The sequence below is a fragment of the Felis catus genome, chromosome A2 (assembly GCF_018350175.1).
Source record: "Felis catus isolate Fca126 chromosome A2, F.catus_Fca126_mat1.0, whole genome shotgun sequence".
Taxonomy (NCBI): domain Eukaryota; kingdom Metazoa; phylum Chordata; class Mammalia; order Carnivora; family Felidae; genus Felis; species Felis catus.
In genome coordinates, this window is record NC_058369.1 from 50,225,398 (window position 1) to 50,240,673 (window position 15,276).

The 15,276-nt window shown below is 46.5% G+C and overlaps 1 long non-coding RNA gene across 1 annotated transcript in view; it reads right to left on the bottom strand.

The window, feature by feature from the left end:
• Positions 1 to 2,251: 2,251 nt before the first annotated feature.
• Positions 2,252 to 15,276, bottom strand: part of LOC123383768 — a 77,321-nt gene continuing 64,296 nt past the window's right edge. The window contains exons 2-3 of the long non-coding RNA XR_006593948.1: positions 9,057 to 9,263; positions 2,252 to 4,736 (exon numbers count right to left, since the gene is read on the bottom strand). This is a non-coding gene — a long non-coding RNA (uncharacterized LOC123383768). The remainder of the gene's footprint in view (positions 4,737 to 9,056; positions 9,264 to 15,276) is intronic.

A 15,276-nucleotide genomic window follows, 5' to 3' on the forward strand; every position in this document is an offset into this window, starting at 1 on the left:
CCACATCTGCCCCACCCCATGATGGGATGAGGAAGGGTTTGCCCCAAGCACCCCTGATGGGATATATTATACTTACCCATCACCTTTCTTATAGTACATACCTATCTATAAAATGTGTTGAGAAAATGATTAATGGATTCCCCAAGAACATCCCTCAGTAAATTAATCACTAGAGTCAGACCCTTGCTTCCCAGAATAGTATTTGTGTAAATCTGGCTGAAGGGGGGGGGGGGGCTCTATGTGAGAAAGCATGTCATTGTCACTCATACACATGGCCCATTCTTCCTGAGAGAAAGCAATGACAAAGATAAAGCATGATACTTCTAATTCCACAAACATGACAATTGACAATGGATGTGACAACACACCCCCTATTAAGGAATTGGCATAAATAGATGCATCTTCCATTTGTAGATGCTTTTGGCCTAGGTGAGGACACAACAAGACATAACCAGAGAGAAAAAGCATTTGGGGGGAATAACTGAGCTTGGAATAAAAGCAGACTGTTCTTTTGCAGAAGAAAAGGTTTATTGAGAATCAGGAGCTTTGGAAGCTGTGACTGACTTTTTTTTTGGAGAAGTAGGGCCCTGAGGAGCACAGAGTCATTTCAAAGTGGTTGTTAGCCTCCAAACAAGCAGAACAATTGGAATTCTCATGTTGTCTCTCTTACAGATGAGGAAACTGAGGTTCAGAGAGGGTGAGGGGCTTGGTGCAGGCACACAGCTGGTTCAAGACCAGCATGGCTGCAAGAAAGCATGAGGCAAACCTAGAGAGGTCTGCCAGAGTCAGGCCACCCAGCCTGACAGCCTTGTTAAGGGACTTTGCGCTCTCTGAGTGCAGGGACACTGGGAGCCAGGGAGAGGCGGGCGGTTACTGGTTACCCGGTTACCTGATGGAGATGCGATAAGAGATAATGCATCTGCATCAGCTGGAGGAAGGACTGGAAGGGGGCAAGTGGCAGGAGGCAAATAGAATAAGAGCCCACTGAGAATGGGGCTCGCCTGAACAGCAAGATGTCCAGGTTGACATGGCAATGACAGGTGACATGCCCAAGGTCCCACTGCCATCAGAAATGAAGCCAGACCGTGGCACCTGGGTGGCTGAGTCAGCTGAGCACCCGACTTTGACTCAGGTCATGGTTTGTGAGTTCAAGCCCCACACTGAGCTCTCTACCGTCACACAGACCCTGCTGCAGATCCTTTGTCCCCCCTCTCTGCCCCTCCCTTTCTTGTGCTCTCTAGAAAATAAATAAAACTTTAAAAAAAATAATAAGATAAAAGAAAATAAAAAGAAATGAAGCCACACCAAAACTCTAGTCTTTGCATAGACCAAGCCACCTCCTGTGTCATGAAAGGCCTGACTGAGCAGCACTGAAAAGGTTCTGGAGATAAAAACTGGAAGGATCTTTTGGGGAAGGAGAGGGCAAGGGGGTGTGGTCTGAGGAAAGGAGATAGACACGGGACTTGAACCAGTCCCTAGGGACACCCTAAGAAAACCAAGCTTTCTTTTCCCATCTGCCACCACTGCCTGGGTCTATCTGTCCATCTCTGGTAGGAAGAAGGAACCTACGGGAAATTCCAGTGATTCAACAGCCTCCAAACACAAACACTGTCCCAAGCCCCAGGCAGCCCCATCTCTCCTCCTCCTCCACCAATTCCAACAGCCTACTCGATTCCTTTTTATTATTATTATTATTTTTTAAAAGGCATTTCTTCCCAGAGGGGCACCCAACAAAACATCCTCTCTTCTTGGAATGTTGACACGTTTTGACAAAATGTACTATTTCCTGAGCTATGTTATGCACATTCATTAAGTATTTTCTCAGCACCTGCTATGTGCCCAGTGGGGTGACCCTGAATCACAGCACCCAGAGGCAGTGCTGAGTCTGGAGTTGAACTCTACCCACCAGAGCTCCTGAGGAGGGTGAGAAAATCAAGACAAGCATGACAGGGATTCCTGTCTGAATTCAGAGTTCCGATTCCACCAGGAACACGCTGCCTTATACGACCAGGGGCAAGCCCCCACCTCCCTGGTCTCCATTTCCTCTCCTTAAAATGAGAGTATTGGACAATCTCTAAGATCTCTTACTGTTCTATCTGAAACTTTATTTATTATTTTTTGAGAGAGAGAGCAAGCAGGGGAGGGGCAAAGAGACAGAGAGAAAGAATCCTAAGCAGGCTCCAAGCTGTCAGCGCAGAGCCCAACGTAGAGTTCGAACTTACAAGCCGTAAGATCATGACCTGAGCCCCAACCAAGAGTCGGATGTGTAACTGACCAAGCCATCCAGGCGCTCCCTATCTGTCATTTTCTAAGTCTTGGCAGCAAAACACACACAGCCAAGCAGTGGGCAGAGAACAGATTGTGTGGTGAGCATCCTCAGGGCACAGAGGTGACTCTGTGCACACAGTCTGGTGCTCAAGGAAGAGTATGGACTGTACCGGAAAGACTATGGTGCTCCGCCAGGACACAAAGTCTTCAACAACTGAAATACCATTTTTCACCTATCAGACTGGTGAGAATGAACAAGAAAAAGACCCCGGGGGGTGGGGACCTGACGCTCTCACACACTGCTGACGGGAATGCATTTCGGAATAGCCTCCTTAGAAAGAAATGGGACAGTCTGTATGAAAAGCCTTGAAAACTTGGGTACTCTTTGACACAGCGATTAATCCTCCTAGTGACATAACTTAAGGACACAATTGGGCAAGAAGGCAAAGAAATTTGTATACAGATGTCAATCAAGCATTATGATAACAGTGAAACAGGACAAATGGAACAAGACTGTTGTTATATACCTCCAGTGAAAAGTGACAGAAAGGTTAAAAATGACAGGGGGGATCTGTGTTAGTTGACACAGAATGGGTGTGTGTGTGTGTGTGTGTGTGTGTGTGTGTGTGTGTGTCTGAGAGAGAGGAAGAAGATGGTGGAGGAGGAAGAGGATGGGGAGGGGGAAGGGGAGGGAAGGAGGAGGGAGAGAGGGGAGGGTGAGGAAGGAGGAGGAGAATTCTCTCTAAAGGGTGTTACAAACACACCAAAAGCAGTTATCTCTGGTATTTGCAGCACATATGGATTATTTTTGCAACATGAAAGGGAATTCTATTTCCAAAAAGCCTTATCCCAGACTGATGTGAATAACTCCAGCCTCCACTTTCTGCTTCACCTTTGCTGTGCAAAGTGTTCTCCCTAACATACTTGAGAAGTCAGGGCACTCCCTGCAAGCCTCCAGTGGGGGCTGGGCAGCTAGTTTGTGTCCTGGTCCTGCAGTGGGGACCCCCTTGGAAGGCCACAGAGGGAACAGAACAGCTGCTTCTTCCTGCCCCACCCCCAGCTCTTCCCGTAGCTGTCAAGCACACAGCACTTTCTCTCCACCTGTAAGGTGCTTGTGACACTTCATCAACAGCATCCTAAAGGGCCACGCTCCAGCAACATGTCCTCACAAGAAAGATGCACCATCTAGGACAGGACAGCCGGGGTCCCTCAGCCCATACTCTTGGAGGCAGCCCAGGTGCGGGAGCTTTTCCCTAAGAGCAACATCCCAGAGCTGAGCCAGGAGACCCGATGAGGGCAGGACCCCAGGATTCCAGGGCACTAGGACTAGGAAGAACAGACACACATCTACGTACATTTCCACAGGACAGGTCTGAGGCGTGGAAAGGAGGAAGGGCTTACCTGATGTCACCCAGTGAAACACAGGCTGAGCTGCGACCCATACGCCAGGCTCGGGGTGCTGAGTAAGCTCCCTGCTGACCAGACCGTCTCTCCAACATGGCATAAACACCACATAGTTCCAGTCCCCAGTACACTCTTAATTCCACCCCACAGTCCCTTGCAAGCCCCTGGCCCACCCGCCTGCCTCCTCTGCTTCCCGCAGTAGGCCCAGTTCCGTGCACAGGACCCCCGACACTCCCTGCCCCCAAGCAGCCTGTCCCTTCCTGGTAGTACCCTTCCTGCTCATCCCCTTGTCAAATCCCACACCTTGCCCACTTTACAAATGGAGAAAATGAGGCACATGACAAAAAGCGACTGCCCAAGATTGCCCCGTTAACTGGTGTCACAACAGATCTCTGCTCCTTCCTAGTCTGTTGCTCCTTTTCTGAGAACTGAGTTCTGGAACTCTGGACGTGGGTGCCAGAGACTGGACAGCCACTCCCTCTGCGACCTCCCAAATGGATGCTGCTAAACCCCCAGCTCTCCTGAGGTCTCCTCATCTCTGCCTTTGGGTTCCCGTAAAGTTCAAGGCTGGCAGAGGAGGACTCAATGAACTGTCTCACACAGGCTCACTTTAGGTAGACGCATGGCCCCTAGAACCAGCATTGTGTGGAGGGACGAGGCAGGCCTACATTCAAGTCTCGATGCTGCCACATACCCACGGTGTTACCCTGAGAGACAGCCCCAGCCTCTCTGTGCCTCACTTAACTCAACTAACAAGCGATGATGGAGATAATAGCCATGTGCTCCAGTGACTACGGCTACATAACAAATTGCCCCAAAAGGTAGTGCTTTAAAACAACATTTATTTTGCTCATGAAATGATGGTTTGGGCAGCACTTGGCCAGGATAGCCCAACTCTGCTTCATTCAACATCGGCTGGAACAACTCAAAGGCTGGGGTTGGAATCATTTATGGCTCATAAAGGCCAGGTCTCACGCGGGTAGTGGTTGGTTCTGGAGGGTTGTAGCTGGGGCTGCAGTCAGAGCGCCTGTGAATGAGCTCCTAGGCTGCCTCGCACATGGTGGCTGAGTTCCAAAGGCAAGTATCGTGTGTATGAGAGAGAGAGAGAGAGAGAGACAGAGAGAGGGAAAGATCCGGAAGGCAGCTGCAACCGTGTCACCAGAAGTCACAGTGCATCCCTCCACCACATTCTTTTCAATGAGGCAGTAACGAAGTCCCACCCACATTCAGGAGGAGAGGAACTGGGCTCTGCCTCTTTCAGGGGGAGGCACCGGGGGCAAATGAGACCAAGAGTATTGCTGTGCCATTTGTGGAAAATACGCAATCACACCAGGTTACTAAGTTCTTCAAGAAGATCCGATGAAACAAGAGCTAGAACGGCGCCTGGCCCGTGGTGGGTACCAGCAGCTGTCAGGGGGTCGCTGCCTACAAGGATGCCCAGAAGTCTGGACACTGCAGTTTAGAAACCAATGGCCGCGTCCAGAAGATCAAGCTGGAACCTGTCCTCTCTACCCCAAGCCAAAATGCTTGAGGCTCACTTCACAGTCCCCTTCATTTGAGTGAGCCAGGGCCTGCTTATGACAGGAGCACCAGAAAACCCTGTTAGTGAGAATTTCCTCCATGTGCCCCTACCCCACATACCCATCACACCCCAAAATTTTTGCTGAAGGTCCCAGATTAGTAGCCAAGGGTACTGGTCCTCAAGAAATCACACAGTCCAAAACAAGACACCAAGTACTGAGGCAAGCCGGTTAGAAGAAATGAGAACAGAAACTTCTGCAAGCTGCAGGGTCAGTGGAGACCACAAGGCCACTTCTGCAGAGAGAGGTGCACATGCGTTTTAGGCCAGCAGAAACAGTCCCCAGCACTGTCACTCCTGGCCCACCAAACTGTGATTATGGGGGCGGGGGGGCTCTGTCCTCTCTTAATGAGTCTCCCCCTGCCCCTGCCAGTAAAGATCACATCACTCAAATTCCAGCTGAAAAGAGCCATGAATATTACTGCTCCCAGAGTGCTTTTAATTTGACCTCACAGTGCATTTCTAATGGGGGAAAATCTGGCAAGTGACAGAGAAGACCAGCAAGGGCGCTGCCTTACCCCTCTGAGCTGGCATGGAGACATCCCAGCAGTCCCGAGCACCTAGCTCAGCATGGAAAGGTCAGCAGGAACCAGAACAAAGACAGCACGCTGGGGCCAGAAAGGACTCTAGAAATCCTATCTTATATCCCCTTTATTTCTCAGAGAATAAAAGTGAGGTCAGAATAGGATAAAAAATGGCCCTGGTTTCTGCTAACTCCTTGCAGGGTTGGGGCCCCTAGGGCTGAAGCTGTGATTCATGCTCAGCAGGACGGCTCTGGGCAGTGAGCGCTATGGGGCCTGGGGCTGGGCACCTACTCCACATGAGTTGGTTCTGAGATTGCCTGGAACCCAGGGGGCGGGGACCCTGAAATCCCTGGGTCCAGCCCTAGGAGGCAGGCCCAGTTACCTAAGTCGCAGGACCCAGCACCAAGGGAAAATGCAGAGTCCCTTGGTCAAACACTGTTGAGAATTTCCCGACAGTGACACAAGAGCATTAAAGCAGGGGCGGGGCCTTCTGAGGACGGGGCCTGTGCTGATGCATGGACTGCATGCCGGTGAAGCCAGCCTTCCCAGAGGCTCCTCTCACACCATCTAGTCCTCTATGCCTCTTCAGTATCTCTTGCAGCTGTCCCCATCCCCGGTTTCCATGCCACCACTCCACTCCAAGGGGCCGTCACACACACTTCCCGGGCAGCTGCAAAACCTTCTGCCCCTCCCACCTGCTCTCCATACAGCAGCCAGAGTTGTTGTTTATTTTTTATTATTTTAATGTTTTTTTAATTTACTTTTGAGAGAGAGCACATGAACAGGGGAGGGGCAGAGAGAGAGGGGGACAGAGGATCCCAAGCAGGCTCTGTGCTGACAGCAATGAGCTGATACGCGGATCGAACTTGTGAACCATAAGATCATGACCAGAGCCCAAGGTGGGCACTCAACCAACTGAGCCACCCAGGAGCCCCCAGAGCTACTTTTTAAAATGTCACCTGTGAGGGGTGCCTGGGTGGCTCAGTCGGTTAAGCATCTGACTTCGGCTCAGGTCATGATCTCACAGTCTGTGGGTTTGAGCCCCATGTCAGGCTCTGTGCTGACAGCTTGGAGCCTGGAGACTGCTTCGGATTCTGTGTCTCCCTCTCTCTCTGCCCCTTCCCTGCTCACGCTCTCTCTCTCTCTTTCAAAAGTAAATAAACCTAAAAAAATTTTTTTCAATGTCACATGTGATTGATGGTGTTTTGGGGTGATAGCAGGACGTTCGGAGCTAACAGTCAAGAAAGAATTCTTGAAGATGTCTTTGGCGCAAAAAGGTGATTTTATTAAAGCATGGGGACAGGACCCATGGGCAGAAAGAGCTGCACTGGGGTTGTGATGAGTAACTGATTATATACCCTCAGGTTGGGAGGGGTTTAGGAACAGTGTAAATCTGTAAGGAATTTTGGAAGCAAGGCCTCCAGGACCTCAGTCATGAGACCCTTCAGATGTACATCAGGGGGCCATAAGCTTAGAGTATGATTGCCAGCATATATCTTGGAGGAATTGAGATAAAGGAAGTTTCCAAAAGAATTTTCTATATGTTAAAGTAGATTTACAGGATCCTGGGGGGTCAGCATAATGTTAAGCCAAGATTCCCTTTTGCCCCTAGAAAAGTGTCATCATCAAGGCAGCTGAGCTCCTAGAAGAAGGTCACTCTGCCTATTTCTAGGACTTGTCAATGGGTGGTAAGGGAATTTAATATTTCATTTGCCTTTGTTTCCCACATCACCATGAAAACACTTAAACCCCCTTACATCTTGATGAGGGTGATATTCGGACTCCAGGAAACAGAGTCTATAGGTTTCTGGAGATTAGGCTATGGATAAGATTGCCTTTTTCTTGCAGTACTAATTTATCCATAAACTGAAGGAGACTCCTGTCCTGCATGACTGTGATCTCTATCAGTCAACCGTCTGCTTTCTTTCCTTTCGCTGTCCTTGGGCAGCCAGGAGTGTCCGCAGAATGTCACATCTGTCCCACCTGGGGGGTGGGTGTGCTGGCTTGTGCTTTGCCCCCAGCTTGCCTTATGCTCCCTCATCATGATGACATCATCCTCTGTTGATAACAGCCCAGTGTCCTCCCCCAGCCCCAGGGATAAAGATCAGATGCTTTGCCACAGCCCATGGCACCTGAGTGGCCCAGCCCCTGCCACCAGGCCGCCTTGTCTTGAACCACCGTCTTTCCAGTTCTCTGAGCTTCAGCCACTGCCAAGTTTGCTCCTGCTCATGCATCATACCCCAGCAGACCCACCACACCCTCCTGACCCCATCAGGACCTCGTGTGGTATTGCAGACCTCTCCTTCCCGGCACTTTGCACAGGTGTGATTTCACATGGGTGCGTGTGTTGGGGTGGGGGGCTCACCGATGCCTGTCCCCAAAGGCAGAAGCCAGGTCTGGTTGCCTTTACCATTGTCTCCCCGTGCCTAGCGTGTCACGTGTGCGCAAGTCACGTGATTAATGACCTGCCTAATACACCAATGGCCACAGACATGGAGGTCCTGGGACTGGCAGTAGGCCTGGCATTATGCAGTCTTCTCGGCTGCAGCAAGGAGACAAGGATACTTTCCCTTGTCGAATGTTGTAAGGATGCAAGAGTGTACAAAAAGCACCTATCATGAGAGAGAGTCTCAGTAAGCGCCTATTGAGTGTTTGTGGGGGGACACAGTAAGGCCTGGGGCAGGGGCAATTCTCTCTTGTATCCCTTCTCCCAGGTGTCTGGGATTCTAGGAAGAAGCTCTTGGAATCCCTTATCTCTACTGCCAGGTTAGAGAGTCAATGCCATTTTCCTTCTCGAGGAATATGCATTTAAAGAGGGACTTCTGGTAAATGAACTTGAGTCGCAAAAGTCCCCTCAGTCAAGCATAGTATGTGGGTGGGGCAAGGGAAGTTCAAATCCAGCCCTGGGAGTGGGGGGGGAAGCTAGTTCCAAACCCAGGTCATATTCTACATCAGATTGCCTCTTGGGGTTAATGTTTAACCCAAATTAAGTAATTTTGGCCTCAGGTTTAGCCTAAACCCTACCTCGAATCTAACTTATCTAACTTCCGGTATGGAGTGGAGCTGGGTGGACACCCGACCCTACCCATGCGCACAGAAATACCCCAGGCTTCATCCAGCTTTCTTGCTCCTGAAGGGCTTTCTGCAGTTCAGACTCAATGAAAAGGTATCAAGTGGCCTGGTCAATTCAAACATAAGGGGAGGGGTTGCTCCCTGACAGGCCACCCACCAGGGAAAAGAGGGGCAAGAGTGCTGCTGCTGATCCTGTCATCCGGCCTTACCTTTGCTCTGCCCTCCCAGGCAGGGTTTGCAGCTCCGGGGAGTCCATCTGGCCTGGAAACAGCTGGGCATTGTGTCGTCCCCTCCAACAGCTGCCCACGGTGTCCAGACAGGGAATGGCCACCACTTGCGTCCAAATGAGGCTCCGGGCAGGGGGAACTGAGCCCCAGCAGCAAAGCCTGGATCCTCCAGCTGGCACAATTCAGAGTCTGCAGGGAGCCAAATATCCTTTATAAAGAAGGCCAGATCAGAACAGCCTCCCACATTTGTCCTGCTTTTGTTCTTCCTCAGAGCACATTCCGGTCTATTAGCTTGTTAGAGCTTAAAAAACAACTCCGTGAGGTCCTTATGCAGGAATCCCCACTCCTCAGAAGAGGAAACCGAGACTAGGGAATCATTATCCTCAGTGGCAGCATGGCAGTCATTACTGAGTGCTTACTGTATGCTTACTGAGAGCTCTGCATGAACTATCTCAATTAAATTCTGGAAAGTATATCCTATTATTTCCTTCATTCTACATTTAAGACCTGGGAGCTGGGAGAAAGCTAAGTAACTTGTTCCAGGTTACAGAGCTAGGGTTTGAACCCGGGTTTGCCTGACTGCAAAGCTTGGGCAATGAACAAGTATGCCAGATGTTTCCCAGAAATGACCCATTTTAGAGGTTCCCACAACGAGTCCAGAGCAGTGAGACTCCTTTCATTTCTGGGCCCCAGCCGTCAACTAGGCTGCACCCCTGACCACACCTGGTCCTAATGCCTCTCTCAGAGCCAAAACTGACCCTCAAGTCTGAACCCATGGCTCTCAAAGAAGTAGACCCCAAAGCATGATGTCCAACCCACCTTTCCTGGAAAATGCTCTGCCACAATCAAAAATAACCTCTAAATACACAGAGGTCCTTGAGATTCAGCTGTGAAGAAGGTAGGCAAAGTCCCTGCCCTTGTGAAGCTACATTCCAGGGGGAGAAACAGATCATAAACAAGAACACACATAGAACAGTAACATAATAGCTGGAGGGAATAAGTACTCTGAAGAAGAAAAAACATCCAGGGAAAGGAATGGAAAAAGACTTAGCTGCTATTTTAGATGAGGAGGTCAGGGAGGGACAATCTGAAGACCTAACCTTGGGGAAAGACTTGATGAACAGGGAGTGTGCTATGGGAAGATTCAGGAGACAAGCATTTCAAGCAGAGGTAACTGTAAGTGCAAAGGCCCTGAGGCAGCAACAATGTGATGTAGTGTGAAGGACACTGTGGCCAGAGCAGTGACCTGAGGGTACAATAGGAAGAAATGAGGTCAAGGAGGTCAACATGGCCCAGATCATGTAGGACCTCATGGACTAGCAGAAGAGTTTGGACTTCTTTCTAAATGTCTAAATGTAATAGAAATTTGAAGGTTTGAGCAGAGTAATGATATAATGCTACAGATTTTTTTTTTTTTTTTGCTTGAACAACACAAATTTATTCCCTCATACTTCTGGGCACTATACATTCAAGACCATTCAAGATTAAGGTGTTGTCAGGTTTTTTTGTTTTTTTTTCTTTCAGTTTAATTGAGATGTAATTGACATACAGTGTAAGTTTAAGGTATACAGCATAATGACTTGTATATATTCTGAGATGATTACCACGATAGGTTTACATAACATCCATCATATATAGATATCAAAAAGAAGGAAAATGCTTTTTCTCTGGTCATGAGTGATTTTGGTATTTACTCCCTTAGCAACTTTCAGATAGAACATATAACAGTGTTAACTACAGTTATTATATAGGATATCATATCCCTAGTAATAACTTATTTTGTAACTGGAGTTTTATACCTTTGACCACCTCCATCCAATCCCCCCACTTACCCTTAGTAACCACAAATATGATCTCTATGAGTACGGCCTTTTTTTTTTGATTCCACATATGAGATCATACAATATTTGCCTTTCTCAGTCTTATTTTGCCTAGCATAATGTATTCAAGGTCCATCCATGTTGTTGTAAAAGGAAGGATTTCCTTCTTTTTTTTATGGGTGAACAGTACTTTATATATATAAACATATATATCCCACATTTTCTTTATCTGTTTATCTACTGATGGAATGATGCATATTTTCTTTTTTTTTTAACGTTTATTTATTTTTTTAAATTTTTTTTAATTTTTTTTTAACGTTTTTTTTTTTTTAATTTATTTTTGAGACAGGGAGAGACAGAGCATGAACAGGGGAGGGTCAGAGAGAGGGAGACACAGAATCTGAAACAGGCTCCAGGCTCTGAGCTGTCAGCACAGAGCCCGACGCGGGGCTCGAACTCACGGGCTGTGAGATCATGACCTGAGCCGAAGTCGGCTGCTTAACCGACTGAGCCACCCAGGTGCCCCTAACGTTTATTTATTTTTGAGACAGAGAGAGACAGAGCATGGACAGGGGAGGGTCAGAGAGAGGGAGACACAGAATCCGAAACAGGCTCCAGGCTGTGAGCTGTCAGCACAGAGCCCGACGCGGGGCTCGAACTCACGGGCTGTGAGATCATGACCTGAGCCGAAGTCGGCTGCTTAACCGACTGAGCCACCAGGCGCCCCTGGAATGATGGATATTTTCAAAGATTACTATGCTAACTGGACAAATGACCACCAGAGAGTATACTAATAAGCTACTGCTGCTCAATGACATACAATAATACAGCTCTTCTCAAAATTTTTAGTTTCAGGACACCCTTCTACTCTTCAAAATTACCAAGGAGCTTTTATTTATATAAGTTATTTTACTGAAAATAACAGTATTAAAAATCTTAACTGTGAGAAACTTTTAAAATATGTATTAATTCTTTTTAAAAAATAATAAACCAATTACATGTTAATATACAAACCTCTTTTAAGATTTTATTTTTTTAAGTAATCTCTACACCCGTCATGAAGCTCAAACTCACAACACTGAGATGAAGAGTCACACTCTCTATTGACTTGGCCAGCTAAGTGCCCACCCTTTTTTTTTTAAGATTTTATTTCTTTAAGTAATCAAAACTTGTTCATTAAAACCACTACATTTTGTTAAAAGCACTGCATCAAAACAAAAAAATTAAAGCATTGCTTATATGCTTGCAAATCTCTTAAAAACCTGGCTTAATAGAAGGCAACTGATTTAGAGTATCTGTTTCTACATTCAGTCAGTTAGTTGAAGAATAGGTTGGAAAACAAGCCTTACTTGGATATGTAGCTAGAAAAAGGAAGAGTATTTTTACACCTTTTCAGTAATTGTGGATTTTCTTTGGTACTACACTAAAACTCAACAAAGCCATAGTTTCAAAAAGGTTAGCAGCATTGTGGAAACTGAAACCATATCAATGAACTTCTAACACACTGATACATCAAAACTCATTAGGTGATCTTTCCTGTTAAATGGATATTTTACCCATGCATGATGTCATAACATCCTGCACTGGTTGGCCATTTGAAAAATACTAGTTCACTGAGTTATGCAGATGTTCCAAATGTTGGTAAATTTCATCAAACAACATTTTAAAACTCACATTATTCATATCACCAATGATCTCATTGGGAGTATCTTTAGGTATTAGGAAACCATCAAGCTCAGTGAGGTATATACAAGTTTTTGGAAGTTATAATTTTCCCTTAAAAGCTCTAATTTGGGGGCGCCTAGGTGGCTCAGTCGGTTGAGCGTCCGACTTCAGCTCAGGTCATGATCTCACAGTCCGTGAGTTCAAGCCCCGCGTCAGGCTCTGTGCTGACAGCTCACAGCCTGGAGCCTGCTTCAGATTCTGTCTCCCTCTCTCTCTGACCCTCCCCCGTTCATGCTCTGTCTCTGTCTCAAAACTAAATAAACATTAAAAAAAAAAAAAAAAGCTCTAATTTGATCACTGTCAACAGATACTGTCAACTCTTTTCTTTGGAGTGACAAGTCTAGTTCATTCATTTTTGAGAAGGGGTCTGACAGATACCCAAATATGGATACCCATAGTTTGTTTTCACTAGTTCTTTCCAGGTAAAAACTATGTTCCATGAAAAAAGCAGCTAGTCCGGGGTGCATGAGTGGCTCAGCTGGTTAAGCGTCCAACTTTGGCTCAGGTCCTGATCTCATGGTTCATGAGTTCAAGCCCCATGTTGGGCTCTGTGCTGACAGATCAGAGCCTGGAGCCTGCTTTGGATTCTGTGTCTCCCTCTCTCTATGCCCCTCTCCTGCTGACGCTCTGTCTCTGTCTCTGTCTCTCTCTCAAAAAAATACATAGACATTAACAATTTTTTTTAAAAAAGCAGTTAGTACAACTCACACTCAAGCACCTAACTGCACAAGTGCTTTTCCTTGTCACAACCACCATACTTCATATGCAGAAGTGCTTTGTGCCTACTTCCTATCTCATCACCCAGACTTTGAAAGTCTCAAAAATTGATACTTAATAAAATCAGCATTTTTTATGCTTCATCCAGAACATTTTTAAGTGCCACTGGCATTGTTTAAATGTGTAGCAATGAAGAATACAATGACCGCTCCTACAAAGTGTTAGAGCCTCAATTCATATTCAAGTCCCAGCAGTACTTGCCACCTGAGGTAGGCAAGACATCCATGACCTAATCCTTCGGACCTGTGAATCTCTTCTGCTGCACAGCAAGGGGAAATTAGAATCACTAGTCAGCGAACCTCGAGATGGGGGACATTTTCCTGGATCGTGCAGGTGGACCCAAAGGAATCACAAAGTTCCTTACAAATGAAAGAGGGTAGGGAGCAGAGTCAGTGTCAGGGTCAGAGACAGGCTGTAAGATGCTATACTGCTGTTTTGAAGATGGAGCAAGAGAACACAAATCAAAAAGTGCAGGTGGCCTACACGCTGGAAAAGACAAGGAAATACACTAGAAAGAAAGAAAAAGAATAGACTAGAAAGAATGCAGCCATGATGAAACCTAGATTTTAGCCCAGGGAGATCCATTTCCCATTTCTGACCCCCATAACTGTAAGATAACAAATTTGCGATATTTTAGGTCACCAAGTTTGTGAAAGTAACACACCAACCATCAACACTATTAATTACAGAACATTCTCATTAGTTTATGATGAAAGTTCATATCCATTAGCACACTTCCTGTTTCTCTCCAAACCTCCCAGCTCTAGGCACCCAGTAACATACTCTCTGTATCCATGGGGTGCCTGGACATTTCATGTAAGTGGAGTAATGCAATATGTGGCCATTTCTGTCTGACTTTTTTACCTTGTGTAATGGTTTCACAGTTCACCCATGCCATAGCATGTGTCACAGTATTACGTTTCTTTTTATTGCTAAATACTATTCCATTGTGTAGCTATTTTGCCATTCAGTTGATGGATATTTGGGCTATTTCCACTTTGGGGCTATACAGTAACCCCCCCTTATCTGTAGGGGATAAGTTCCAAGACCCACAGGGGATGCCTAAAACCATGGTTAGTACTGAACCCTAAATACATATACTATGTTTCCTCCTATGCAAACATACCTATGATAGAGTTTAATTTACAAATTAGGCACAGTAAGAGATTAACAACAATAACTAATAGAACAATCATATAATGTACTGTAATAAGTTATGTGAATGTGGTCGCTCTCTCAAAATATCTTACTTTACTGTACTCATCCTTCTTATGATGGTATCAGGTGATAAAATGCCTGTGTGATGATGGGGCGCCTGGGTGGCTTAGTCGGTTGAGCATCCGACTTTGGCTCAGGTCATGATTTCACGGTCCGTGACTTCGAGCCCCGCATCGGGCTCTGTGCTGACAGCTCAGAGCCTGGAGCCTGCTTCAGATTCTGTGTCTCCTTCTCTCTCTGACCCTCCCCCGTTCATGCTCTGTCTCTCTCTGTCTCAAAAATAAATAAACATTAAAAAAAAATTTTTTAAAAATGCCTGTGTGATGAGATGCAGTGAAGTGAATGACATAGGCATAGTGATGTAGCATTGAGCTACTACTGACCTTTTGACCGTATGTCATAAGGAGGAATATTTGCTTCTGGACCGTGCTTGACCATGACTAACATGACATCATGGAAAGCAAAACCACAGATAAGGAAGGATTGCTGTAATGAATACTATTGCTATAAACATTTGGGTACAAGTTTTTCAGTTTTCTTGGGTATATACCTGGGAGTGAAAATGCTGGAGCATATGACAACTCTGTGCTTAACATTTTAAGGAATGTCCCCACTGTTTTCCAAAGTGGCTGCACCATTTTACATTCCCACTAACAGAGCAT